The sequence below is a fragment of the Dama dama genome, chromosome 10, assembly GCF_033118175.1.
Source record: "Dama dama isolate Ldn47 chromosome 10, ASM3311817v1, whole genome shotgun sequence".
Classification (NCBI taxonomy): domain Eukaryota; kingdom Metazoa; phylum Chordata; class Mammalia; order Artiodactyla; family Cervidae; genus Dama; species Dama dama.
Window position 1 is genome coordinate 30,056,797 of NC_083690.1, and position 12,588 is coordinate 30,069,384.

Here is a 12,588-nt window from a genome sequence, read left to right on the forward strand (position 1 = left end):
CTGCACATACACTAGTCCTCACAGGATGTGTTCTGGGAGGTCCAGACCCGTAGTTACAGCCTGGACGCAACATCAACAGGGTTTGTGCTTTGGTCAGAGGATGTAAAATCGTTGCCCAGCAGTAGAAACGCTACCGTGATGGCAAAAGAAACACCAACAGGATTGAACACGCTCCCTTCTGCCACCAGCAGGTGGTACAAAGCGCATTACTTATATGATCTAATTTAATCCTTACAGCAACCTAGGTGGTTGCTAGATTAATCCCATTAATTTACTAGATGAATTCCACTTTGCAAATTAAGAACAGTCTTAGGAAGTGGGCTGCCCTGGTGGCCCAGTGGTTAAGAATCCACCGTGCAATGCGGGGGACACAGGTTTGATCCCTGGTCGGGGAAGACCTCCCAAGCTACAGGGCAACTAAGCTCATGCACAACTCCTGAGCCTGTGCTCTGAAGCCCTTGCTCCACAAGAGAAACCCCTGTAATGAGAAGCCCTTGCACAGCAACTAGAGTAGCTCCTGTAGTCTGCAATTAGAGAAAGCCCTTGCATAGCAACAGAGACCCAGCACAGCCAAAGATAAATAAATACATAAACATAAATAAACAATTCTTAGAAAGAACAGTCTTAGGGAGGCTCACCTGTTCCAAGGGCACAACCTAGGAGCAGAAGAGATGAATCGCAGGCCAAATGTATCTAACTCCACAGTCATAAAGGGATACTCTTGTGTACCTGAGAATCATCATCTCATCACAAGGAAAGAAAAAAAAAAACCCTCATTTTTTGTTTCTAATTTTTAATAGCAGTGTGAGGCGAGGATGTTAACTAAGCTTACTGCAGCAATTACTTCACAATATGAAAGTGAAAGTGGACTGGAGCCCACTAGATTCCTCTCTCCATGGGATTTCCTGGCAAGAATGCTAGAGTGGGTTTCCATACCCTCCTCCAGGGGATCTTCTTGACTCAGGGATCAAACCAGCATCTCTTACATCTCCCGCATTGGCAGGCACTAGTCCACCTGGGAAGCCCAAATCAAGGGTAGAGTTTCCGAAAGGAGAAGCTGTACATTCATGTCACAAATATTTACAGAACGCCTCCATGGCCGACAATGACACAATCCCTATTCTCGAAGAGCTGTCAACATCCAATGTTAGGAAAGTCAAATGCGTTAGAGAAAATGAGAGCTAAGAACAGGCCATTTGATCTAGACAAATAGTAGATTCCTAACGGGACCAGTGAGAAAAAAAAAAATGAATTCCCTTCTGGATACAGCTGGGTCCTTTGGGGACAGGGTGAGTTTAGGGAGAAGTGAACAAGCAGGACAGCTCGGGACTGATTTCTAGAAAAGCTTGTACTGGTGGAAGAGATGTGACAGCTTGAAGGCACCAGGGTGTTGAGATTTAGAAGTCACTTCCTTGGCTCAGATGGTAAAGAATCTGCCTGCAATGCAGGTGATGCGGGTTTGATCCCTGGGTTGGGAAGGTCCCCCGGAGAAGCAGATGGCTACCCACTCACTCATCTCACACGCTAGTAAAGTAATGCTTAAAATTCTCCAAGCCAGGCTTCAGCAATACATGAGCCGTGACCTTCCAGATGTTCAAGCTGGTTTTAGAAAAGGCAGAGGAACCAGAGATCAAATTGCCAACATCCGCTGGATCGTCAAAACAGTAAGAGAGTTCCAGAAAAACATCTATTTCTGCTTTATTGACTATGCCAAAGCCTTTGACTGTGTGGATCACAATAAACTGTGGAAAATTCTGAAAGAGATGGGAATACCAGACCACCTCACCTGCCTCTTGAGAAATCTGTATGCAGGTCAGGAAGCAACAGTAAGAACTAGACATGAACCAACAGACTGGTTCCAAATAGGAAAAGGAGTACATATAGGCTGTATATTGTCACCCTACTTATTTAACTTACATGCAGAGTACATCATGAGAAACGCTGGGCTGGAGGAAGCACAAGCTGGAATCAAGGTTGCCGGGAGAAATATCAATAACCTCAGATATGCAGATGACACCACCCTTATGGCAGAAAGTGAAGAGGAACTAAAAAACCTCTTGATGAAAGTGAATGAGGAGAGTGAAAAAGTTGGCTTAAAGCTCAACATTCACAAAACTAAGATCATGGCTTCTGGTCCCATCACTTCATGGCAAATAGATTGGGAAACAGTAGAAACAGGGGCTGATTTTATTTTTCTGGGCTCTAAAATCACTGCAAATGGTGATTGCAGCCATGAAATTAAAAGATGCTTAACTCCTTGGAAGGAAAGTTATGACCAATCTAGATAGCATATTAAAAAGCAGAGACAAAAATTAAAAAATAAAAAAAATAAAAAGCAGAGACATTACTTTGCCAACAAAGGTCCGTCTAGTCAAGGCTATGGCTTTTCCAGTAGTCACGTATGGATGTGAGAGTTGGGACTATAAAGAAAGCTGAGCACCAAAGAATTGACGCTATTGAACTGTGGGTGTTGGAGAAGACTCTTGAGAGTCCCTTGCACTGCAAGGAGATCCAACCAGTCTGTCCTAAAGGGGATCAGTCCTGGGTGTTCATTGGAAGGACTGATGCTGAAGCTGAAACTCCAATACTTTGGCCACCTGATTCGAAGAGCTGACTCATTGGAAAAGACCCTGATGCTGGGAAAGATTGAGGGCAGGAGGAGAAGGGGACAACAGAGGATGAGATGGCTGGATGGCATCACCAACTCAATGGACATGGGTTTGAGTGGACTCCAGGAGTTGGTGATGGACAGGGAGGCCTAGCGTGCTGCGGTTCTTGGGGTCACAGAGTCGGACACGACTGACCGACCGAACTGAACTGAACCCACTCTAGTATTCTTGCTTGGAGAATTCTATGGACAGAGGCACCTGGAATCCTAAAGAGTTGGACACGACTAATAGACTAACACTTTCACTTTTCAGTTTAAAGCGAGAAAGTCCACAAGCTAACCGAATAAAAACAAGGCCCCTAGGCTCACCATGGAAGGAAACAAATCCTCAACCTGACAGCAGTAAGAAATGTCACATCCATCACCTAAGATCCTTTATCATCCTTAACATCCTTAACAGACAGAACCACCTTTGGACGTTATAATGACAGCAAGAAAAACATTTTACATAAGATTTTTCTCACTGGCAGACTCAGAGAAGACAATAAAAACTCACTTCTATGGACTTCCCTGATGGCTCAGTGGTACATAATCCACCTGGGTCTCGAAGATCCCCTGGAGGAGGAAATGAAGACCTGTTCCAGTATGCTTGCTTGGGAAATTCCCTGGACAGAGGGGTCTGGCAGGCTACAGTCCACAGGTTCGCAAAAGAGTTGGACATGACTCAGCGACTAAAACAGCAACTTTGCAAAAATAAATGTTTACCTATGAGTGTTACCAAATCCAATCCTAAATCGGTCTGGACCCATTTGGGAATGCTCGTGTTTCTTAAGGTTTGGATCAATAACATTTGAGGTCAAGAGGGGAGAGGCAACTACTGCCCTTGATCGGAAGGGACCAGAAAGGAGATCTATCTGCTTCTTCACAACAAAAGGAACAGCCTTCATCCAGACTTAAGGTGTACATATTGCAATAAGAAAGTTACAAACAGTGAGAACAAAAGCAAAAATCATTATCACATAATTTCATCCAGATCCTGCAATTTCAGCAGTACTGGAGAATAAAACATCAATCTAGTGCCTTGTCTCTAAACCCTGTTCAGAGAAAAGTGTTGACCTAGAAGACTTATCCCCATGTGCTCCCAAAACATGTGCATGAACCTGGGTACCACATGGATGTGAGCTTGGAAGTGGCCACACTGTCTGGGATTGGGTTCTATCTGTACTTCTCAACCCTCCTAGTTATCAAGTCTTGACAATGAGACTTACTGAATGTGTAATTCTCCTCAAGATATGGAGACTCAAGATAATCAGCCCAAGTTTAGATGTTGTTTCTTCTTTTTTTTATGCACTAATTTAAAAAAATTTATTGGAGTATATAGTTGGGCTTCCCAGGTGGTGCTAGTGGTAAAGAACCCACCTGCCAATGCAGGAGACATAAGAGATGCTGGTTCAATTCCCGGGTTGGGAAGATCCCCTGGAGGAGGGTATGGCAACTCACTCCAGTATTCTTGTCTGGAGAAACCCATGGACAGAGGAGCCTGGAGGGCTCCAGTCCATAGCATCACAGAGAGTTGGACATGACTGAAGTGACTTAGCACACATAACTGATTTACAATGTTGTGTTAATTTCTGCTATTCAACAAAGTGAATCAGCTAGATGTGTATATATACATGCATATGGCATATATATGTATGTATGTATGTATGTATGTATATGCATGAGAATTGCCAGTAGGTCTGGGGTGTGGCCCAAGAATTCACATTTCTAACAAGCTCCATGAGGCTGCCACTGCTGTTCTGGTGAACACTCTTGGAGTAGCTCTGACTTAGAGCCAGTCCCTTATCCAACCCCATCTGTGATGAGTTAACCCCTGCTCAGGAAATAGGTCGTATCTGAAATGAGCAGACATTCCATAATCCCAGTGTTGGCCACGGCTAGTCTCTGCTTTTGTCCGGGCCTTCTTGTTCCACCTTGTCTGAGAGATGGAGCCGCTTGGAGATGACTTGAGTCTAGACAGTGAGGGGTTTGTCTTGCCCAAACTGGGATCCTGATGGCCTCCTTCCACCCACCCCTCACATGGGGCAACCTCCCCATCAAGCCCTTCAACAAGGACCCGGGTGTTCCTGGCTTCTGCTCTCACTCCCACAATCCGTTGCGACGACGATGAGTGCTACAATTCCACCAACACTGCTTCTGCTGCCGTCAGCCGCACCATCACCACCACAGCCACTTAGAACCAACACTCCTCCCCGCCAACAGCTGCTGAGGTGTGGGCATACTGCTCACTGCGAATGCATGGGTTGTGACAGCTGGGATGAGAAAATAGCACATATGGCATGTTCCAATTAAAAAAAAAAAAAAACCCGAAAAACAAAACCATCTGCCTCAAAGCCATTGTTCTGCAGAGTGTGAGATTCCTCTCTACCTAGGAATCACCGGGCAGGTGATGCAGCTTCCTGGATTGCCCTAAACGGATTTAATTTACTGGGCTTGGTGGGGCTGACCAGAAGCCCAGATGATTCTCCCACAAACCCTGAACTTCTCAAAGGCACTGCTTGATTTTTTTTTCTTTCATTGGTTTTATCATGTTAAGATACACATAACATAAAATTAACCTTCTGACCATTTTAACGTGTACAACGGCATCACGTGCATTCACAGTGTGGCTCAACCATCACCCTTATCTAGTTTCAGAAATTCTCATCACTCCCAGAGGAAGCCCCACATCCATTAAGCAGTCTCTCTCCATGTCTGGCCCATCTTCCAGGCCCTGGCATCACTAATCAGCTTTCCATCTCTATGAATGTGTCTATTCTGGATATTTCAAAAACTGGAGTCACAACAAGATGTGGCCTTTTTGTGTCTGTAAGTCCTGGTCGATTTTGAAGGTGAGGGGAAGTGATTTTTTTTTTTTTTAAGGTGTGACTTTAAACCCCTTGGCCTTACTGAAGGTCTGATTCCTCATTCTGCTGCCTGTTAGCTTTTTTGATCCCCATTTTGGCTATTTGGTTGACTGGAAGCTTATTTACAAAACCCCTCCAGATTCATCGAAGGGGGTTCTGGTTTCTCTGAGGGGAGGATCCAACCTTTGGATCTGTGTTCACACCCCTAGAGTCCTCTTGACTCTGACACTAGCCTTTCTCCCCATCCCTGATGGAAACTTCCAGCTCAGCGTGCTTGGGGGTCTTGAGTTAGCAGAGGGGAAAACCACCGTCCTTAATACAGGTTCAGCACAGCCGTCAGGCATGATGCCCTATGTTTCTGCAGTGCTTTTTTATGAGTTTTTTTTTTTTTTAATGTGTGAATCATCCATGATGCCATCAAAACTCCTCCTCTCACCAAACTCTGAAGGGACAGTGATAACCTAAGAGGTACCCCCAGCCCCTGCTCCCTTCCTCTGCCCCTGCACCACCCTCCATTGTGTGAACCCATCTCCGAAATCCTAGCCGTTAAGAACATCCATGGACTTCCCAGGTGGCACTAGTCATAAAGAACCTGCCTGCCAATACAGGAGATGTAAGAGACAAAGTTTTGATCCCTGGGTCGGGAAGTTACTCTGGAGGAGGGCCATGGCAACCCACTCCAATATTCCTGCCTGGAGAATCCCATGGACAGAGGAGCCTGGCGGGCTACAGTCCATAGGGTCACAAAGAGTTGGACACAACTGAAGTGACTTAGCATGCACACAAGAACATCCATGAGGTTGTCATACCGAGTGAAATAAGTCAGAGAAGGAGAAATATTGTATGACATCCCTTATATGAAGAATCTATAAAGAAATGATACCAATGAACTTATTTACAAACTAGAAACAGACTCACAGACTTAGAGAGCAAACTTACAGTTGCCAAGGGGGAAGGGTGGAGAGGAGGGATAGATAGGGAGTTTGGGATGGACAGGTACACACTGCTGCATTTAAAATGGATAACCAACAAGGACCTATTATTGTAGAGCACAAGGAACTCCGCTCAGTGTTACGTGGCAGCCTGGATGGAAGGGGAGTTCGGGGGAGAATGGACACTTGTATGTGTATAGCTGAGTCCTTTGCTGTCCACTTGAAACTATCACAACATTGCTAACTGGCTATACTCCAATATAAAATAAAAAGTGAAAAAATAACATCCATGGAGAGAGCGAGAGCAAGCATGTGAAAACACAAGACAAAATAACACAGACAGGGGCTACATTGCATGTTTTATTCTCTGGGCATCTCTCAGTTTTGCGGACTTAAATAATGCATTGTCTGACTATGGGAGTGAAAAAAGAGGTGAGGCGAGAGCTAGAAACTTCGGGAAGAATGGGGGAGATTAAAAAGGGATGCTTTCGGCGTGTATGAAAGCATTTTAAAGGCGATGCCACAGTGAGATCAAAGCAAGGAGAAAAGAAAGCAAAAGACGAAAAGAAGCAAGAAAAAAGATGTGAGGTGTAAAATACCAAAGTGTTAAACTAAATATATCACATGGAGCAGTGCATGTAGGAGAGAGATTTTGAAAAGGAAAGCCATCTCTGCTTTTATTCCTTTGTTAAGACATCCCTCTCTACTGCTTCTTCCATTTAAATTTCACCTTAAAAAATAAATAAATACAAGGAGCCCAACCCCACAGGAAAATATTGTAATGCCTCTTTGGGGGTGGCTCCAGATTGCTCCCCCAAATTAAGAGCATTCCCCTATCTCACCCCATCAAAAGGCAGTTGAAAATCTGGTACTTGCAGCTGATTCTAATAATAACATGTGAATTTAAGCGATAAAATTTGTCTACAGCCTGGAGTGTGTTTTTCTTTCATTATGTTTCTTATTTACTGTGATATTGATTCTGAACTCTCTGAAGCTGGCAAATCTCTTCTCTGAAATAACCGAACTCACCATCTGGACGGGGAGGCAGTGCTCATGGGGAGCAAAATGGCACACAGGAAACCCTGGAGAGCCCAGCGTTTGGTCCCTTCTTGGAGTTTTCCTTAAATGTAGTTGTCAGCCAGGAATGGAATAAGAGTAAGTTATCTGGTCAGTCTCCCCTTTTCTGGTATTTTGGGGACCTCAGAGCCCTGAATTCTCCAAGGTCAAAGGCAGTATGGGTCCTTGGAAGTGAAGTGAAAGTCGCTTAGCTGTGTCCAACTTTTCGTGACCTGATGGTCTGTAGCCCACCAGGCTTCTCTGCCCATGGAATTCTCCAGGCAAGAATACTTCAGTGGGTTGCCATTGCCTTCTCCAGGGGGCCTTCTGGAACCCAGGGATGGAACCTGGGCTCCAAAATCATTGTGGACGGTGAATGTAGCCATGACATTAAAAGACTCTTGCTTCTTGGAAGAAAAGCTATGACAAACCTAGACAGTGTATTAAAAAGCAGAGACATTACTTTGCCTACAAAGGTCCGTTCAGTCAGAGCTCTGGTTTTTCCAGTAGTCACGGACGGATGTGAGAGCGGGACAATAAAAAAAGGCTGAGCACCAAAGAATTGATGCTTTTGAACTATGGTGTTGGAGAAGACTCTTGAGAGTCTCTTGGACTGCAAGGAGAACAAACCAGTCCATTCTAAAGGAAATCAGTCCTGAATATTCATTGGAAGGACTGATGCTGAGGCTGAAGCTTCAATACTTTGGCCACCTGATGGGAAGAGCCGACTCTCTGGAAAAGAACCTGATGCTGGGAAAGACTGAAGGCCCGAGGAGAAGGGGATGACAGAGGATGAGATGGTTGGATGGCATCACCGACTCAATGAACGTGAGTTTGAGCAAACTCTGGCAGATGGTGAAAAGAGAGGCAAGCCTGGTGTGCTGCAGCCCATGGGGTTGCAAAGAGTCGGATGCAACTTAGCGACTGAACAACAATGGTCCCTACCTGAGAGGGTTGTTTAGGGTGTTAAATAAGAGGATGCCTGCAAAGCACTTAGCTCAGAGCCGGGCACACAGAAGACACTCAATGAGTGTTAAACTTGTTACTCACTTTTCATTGGATGTGTCTCTGTGTACGGGTGAACAGAGAATAGACATGTCTTGGGAAACAAGGGGATGACTCTGGCGAGGGGATAGCAGGGCTTCGAGGGTGGGGAGGGAGTCTTGAACCAGAAGGAAGAAGGAGAGCACAGAGAGACGTGACCCTTGCCAGGGACTCCTCCAGAGTCCTAGTTCCAGGACCAGGATGGCTGAGTAGGACCCTGACTCCTGCATTTTTTTCTTTTTATCGGAGTATAGGTGCTTTACAAAGTTGCATCAGTTTTAACTGCACAGCAAAGTGCATCAGTTATACCTATACATACATCCCCTCTGTTTGGATTTCCTTCCCCTTTAGGTCACCACAGAGCATTGGGAAGAATTCCCTGTGCTAGACAGCAGGTTCTCACTAGTTACCTATTTTATACACAGTAGTATAAACATGTCGATCTCAATCTCCCAGTCCATCCCACCCCCTCTCCTCGCCTTGGGGTCCACACATTTGTTCTCTGCGTCTGTGTCTCTATTTCTGCTTTGCAAATAAGTTCAGCTGTACCATTTCTCTAGAATCCACATGTATGTGCTAATATATATTTGCTTTGCTCTTTCTGACTCTGTATGATAGCCCCTAGGGCCATAAACTTATTTTTTCACATGGGTATCAGTGAACATCTCCCAGTACCAGAGGGTGTGGTCTAGACTCTGTGTGGGCTCAGTTAGCACCATGAAGCTGTGCCCAGGAGGGTGAATGGCATGTCAGTGCCCCTCTGTGTTTAAGGCCCCCACCCTGGTTCCTTGACTTCCTTCAGGGATCATTCACTAGCAGGCCCCCTTGAAGCCAGATGTCCTCCTTTGTGTGTAAAACAAGGAAAGGAGCGGCCAGGCAGGACCGGGCCATCAGGATTCAGAAGGCAGATCGTGCCCCGAGGGTCAGAGAGGAGGAAGGCTTTGTTCCATCCTGGTGCAGGTGCCAGACCCTCCCGGACTCTGCAGCACAGCCTGAGGCCAAAGAGCCTCTGCCCAGCAAACTGCCCAGAGCTCAGAGCTAAAGAGATCTAAAGACCCTCTCATCAGGGCCAACTCAGGATCCACTTCACTTTTCCAAAAAAAAAATAAGATTAAAGCTCCAACACTGCTCCTTGGGGAACAAAGGTGAAAATGCCCATGTCTGGCCTTTCTGACTGTATTTCCACCGACCCCTGCATTTCCTTGACCTACCTCTCCCTCTGCCTCACCGGTCAGCTTCCCTGATCCCCATCCCCAGCCAGGCTGTTCAAGGAGCTTTTTTTTTTTTTTTTTTTTTAAATCCCTCCTGCTCTGAGGCTGCTCAGCATTATCACAGGATGTGATCATGCTGCCCCTCTTCAATCCTGTGGCTCAGCAAGTCCCCCATCTCTGACTGGGACTCTCTCTCTGAAAGTCCATCAATTCTTACATGTTGAATCCCATTGCCCACCTTCCTCTCTGGGACAGGCTGGGAGCTGGGACCCTCTGCTGCAGTGCTGCAATGCCTGTGTCTGAACCCACCTGTCCTTGAGCAACAGAGTACAAAAAGACTGCATGAGACTAAAAATGACTGCGTGAAAGTGCGGTTGGGGCAAATTCTGGACAAAAGCTACAAGGAGACGAAAATATCCAACTGCCACTTTGGAAGAACCTGGAGCAAAAGCAGGGGAATGCACAGACCCCCTGCACACAACACCACCTAAGGGGCGGGCAAACTAGCTTAGCCACCCCTGGACCCACTCCTGCCCTCGTCCCACGTAAGGAATAAGCTGGACCCCCACCTCAGGGAGCCAGCAAGCAAGGGAACCTGTTGTTTCTTCTTGTTCCCCTCTGCTGCAGCAGGGGCCCCAATAAAGCCCCGCCTGAGTTTCTTGTCTGGCCTTTGATCAACTTCTATTCCTTGGTGGCTCAGACAGTAAAGAATCTGGCTGCTATGTGGGAAACCAGGGTTCAATCTCTGGGTTGGGAAGATCCCCTGGAGGAGCGCATGGCAACCCACTCCAGTATTCTTGCCTGGAGAATCCCCATGGACAAAGGAGCCTGGTGGGCTACAGTCAACGGGGTCACAAAGCGTCGGACATGACTGAGTGACTAAGCACAAGGAAGTCAAGAACCCTGGTCTGTAACATCTCTACGTTCCAAGCATTTGTGCCCTGAGATCCAGGTTCATCTGCTTCCCTTCACTGCTGTTCCCTCCTATCCATATGTCCAAGTTCTAACTGTCTCTCATGGTCCAACTCAAGTGCCACATCCTTCTCAGAGGCCTCACTGATTGCCCCAGCTTGTGGGAACCCCAAGCGTGAATCCATGGATGTGGTTACAACATGCAAGGTCCACGGTGTGCTTGTCCACGCTGCTCCCTCTATTTCTTGAGATTTTCCCCAGGGTTACTGGAGCGTGGTAGTTCTATGCATTACCCTGTCCTCCTGGCCACAGTTAGCAGGTCCAGTGAAGGCCATCTGACCCAAACTAGAGCACCAGTTCCCTTCCCTCAGATTCCCCTGGAGAGGTGGTCCTGTCCCCCTACAATGACTGAAGCTGTAATTACAATGTCAACGTTGGGCCATCTTTGCAGCCATGCTTCCCTCCAGATGGCCTGGAAAACTGGAGGTGGCCAGTCTTCCCAAGCCAACAGGGGAAGGAGGAGCTCAGAGACAGCAGAGCCTGGGAAGAAGAACACTATTATGTCTGAGTGCCTGGGCCTCACTTTCCCTGGGCCCAGACTCATTCTCATCTCTGGGGTGTATAAGCCCCTCCAGGACCTTGTATTGTTGGGTCGTGTGTGTGTGTGTTTAGTCATTTAGTCGTGTCCTTTGGACCGACTTTGCAACCCATGGACCATAGCCCACCAGGCTCCCTTGTCCATGGAATTTTCCAGGCAAGAATACTGGAGTGTGTTGCCATTTCCTCCTCCGGGGGATCTTCTCAATCCAGGGATCGAACCCGAGTCTCTTGCATCTTGTGCAATGGCAAGTGGATTCTTTCCCACTAGTGCCACCTGAGAAGCCCAATGGGTCTTATCTAATGGAAACCCAAATCTGATCCCAAGGCAAAACTTTCAACATACATTTTGTTTTGTTTGTTTGTTTTTTAATTTTTTTTTTTGCCACACAGCATGTAGGATATTAGTCCCCCAACCAGAGATCGAACCTGCGCCCCCTGCACTATAAGTGCAGAGTCTTAACCAGTGGACCACTGGGGAAGTCCCTCAACATAGTTTTTTAGTTACTTTTTGTTCTATAGGAATGCAACCCATTCCCCTTGGTATCACAGTCAAGGTCGCCAAGGTTAAAACAGAAAACTTTTCCTCCACTGGAAGTTTGGTTGGAAGACACACAATTAATCTGATTTTTAAAGACAAGTTGTCACATAGATGGAATAAATGACCAGAAAGTTCGAGTGAATGTGTGTTTACCATAATTCAAGCAATGAGACCCTTAAGCATTTATCCCAGAGAAATGGAAATTTATTTTTGTATCAACATCTGTACACCAGTGTTCACAGCACCCAAATCTCCTCCCACTGATGAAGGACTAAAAAACTGGGGATCCTTCATTGCAGTGCAGACTCTTTAGCTGCAATGTGGCACATGGGATGTTAGTCCCCTGATCAGGGGTCAATCTTTCATCCGCTCCAGTGGTTAAGGAGGATTCTTAACCACTGGACCACCAGGGAAGTCTCTGTAGTAGTTTTCAAGAGGTTACCAGTGGGGGAAACTCAGAGAAGGGCACATAATACTCCTTGTACATTTTTGCAACTTTTTGTGAATCTAAAATTATTTGAAAATAACGAGGTTTTACGGTGTTATTTTTTTAAGCAGTTAACATAGGAAGGTTTAGCTGAGGTTCTCACATTATCTCTAGTGTAAAGATACACTCACTCCTCCTCTCCTCCCCATGGCCTGAAAACCACAGGGAGAAATGCAAATGTACAACCTAATTGTGATTACAGACCCACAGAGCAAATGCTGTCACATTGCAGTGATCTGGTTGGGGAAAAAAACAAGTATTATTTCCGATTAGGAAGGCTCTTTACAGGTCGGG

At 46.1% G+C, this 12,588-nt stretch overlaps 1 protein-coding gene across 1 annotated transcript in view; it reads right to left on the reverse strand.

Moving 5' to 3' along the window:
- Positions 1-12,588, reverse strand: part of GALNT17 (polypeptide N-acetylgalactosaminyltransferase 17) — a 413,795-nt gene that overhangs the window by 189,171 nt on the left and 212,036 nt on the right. The gene's annotated exons all lie outside the window — the stretch shown is intronic.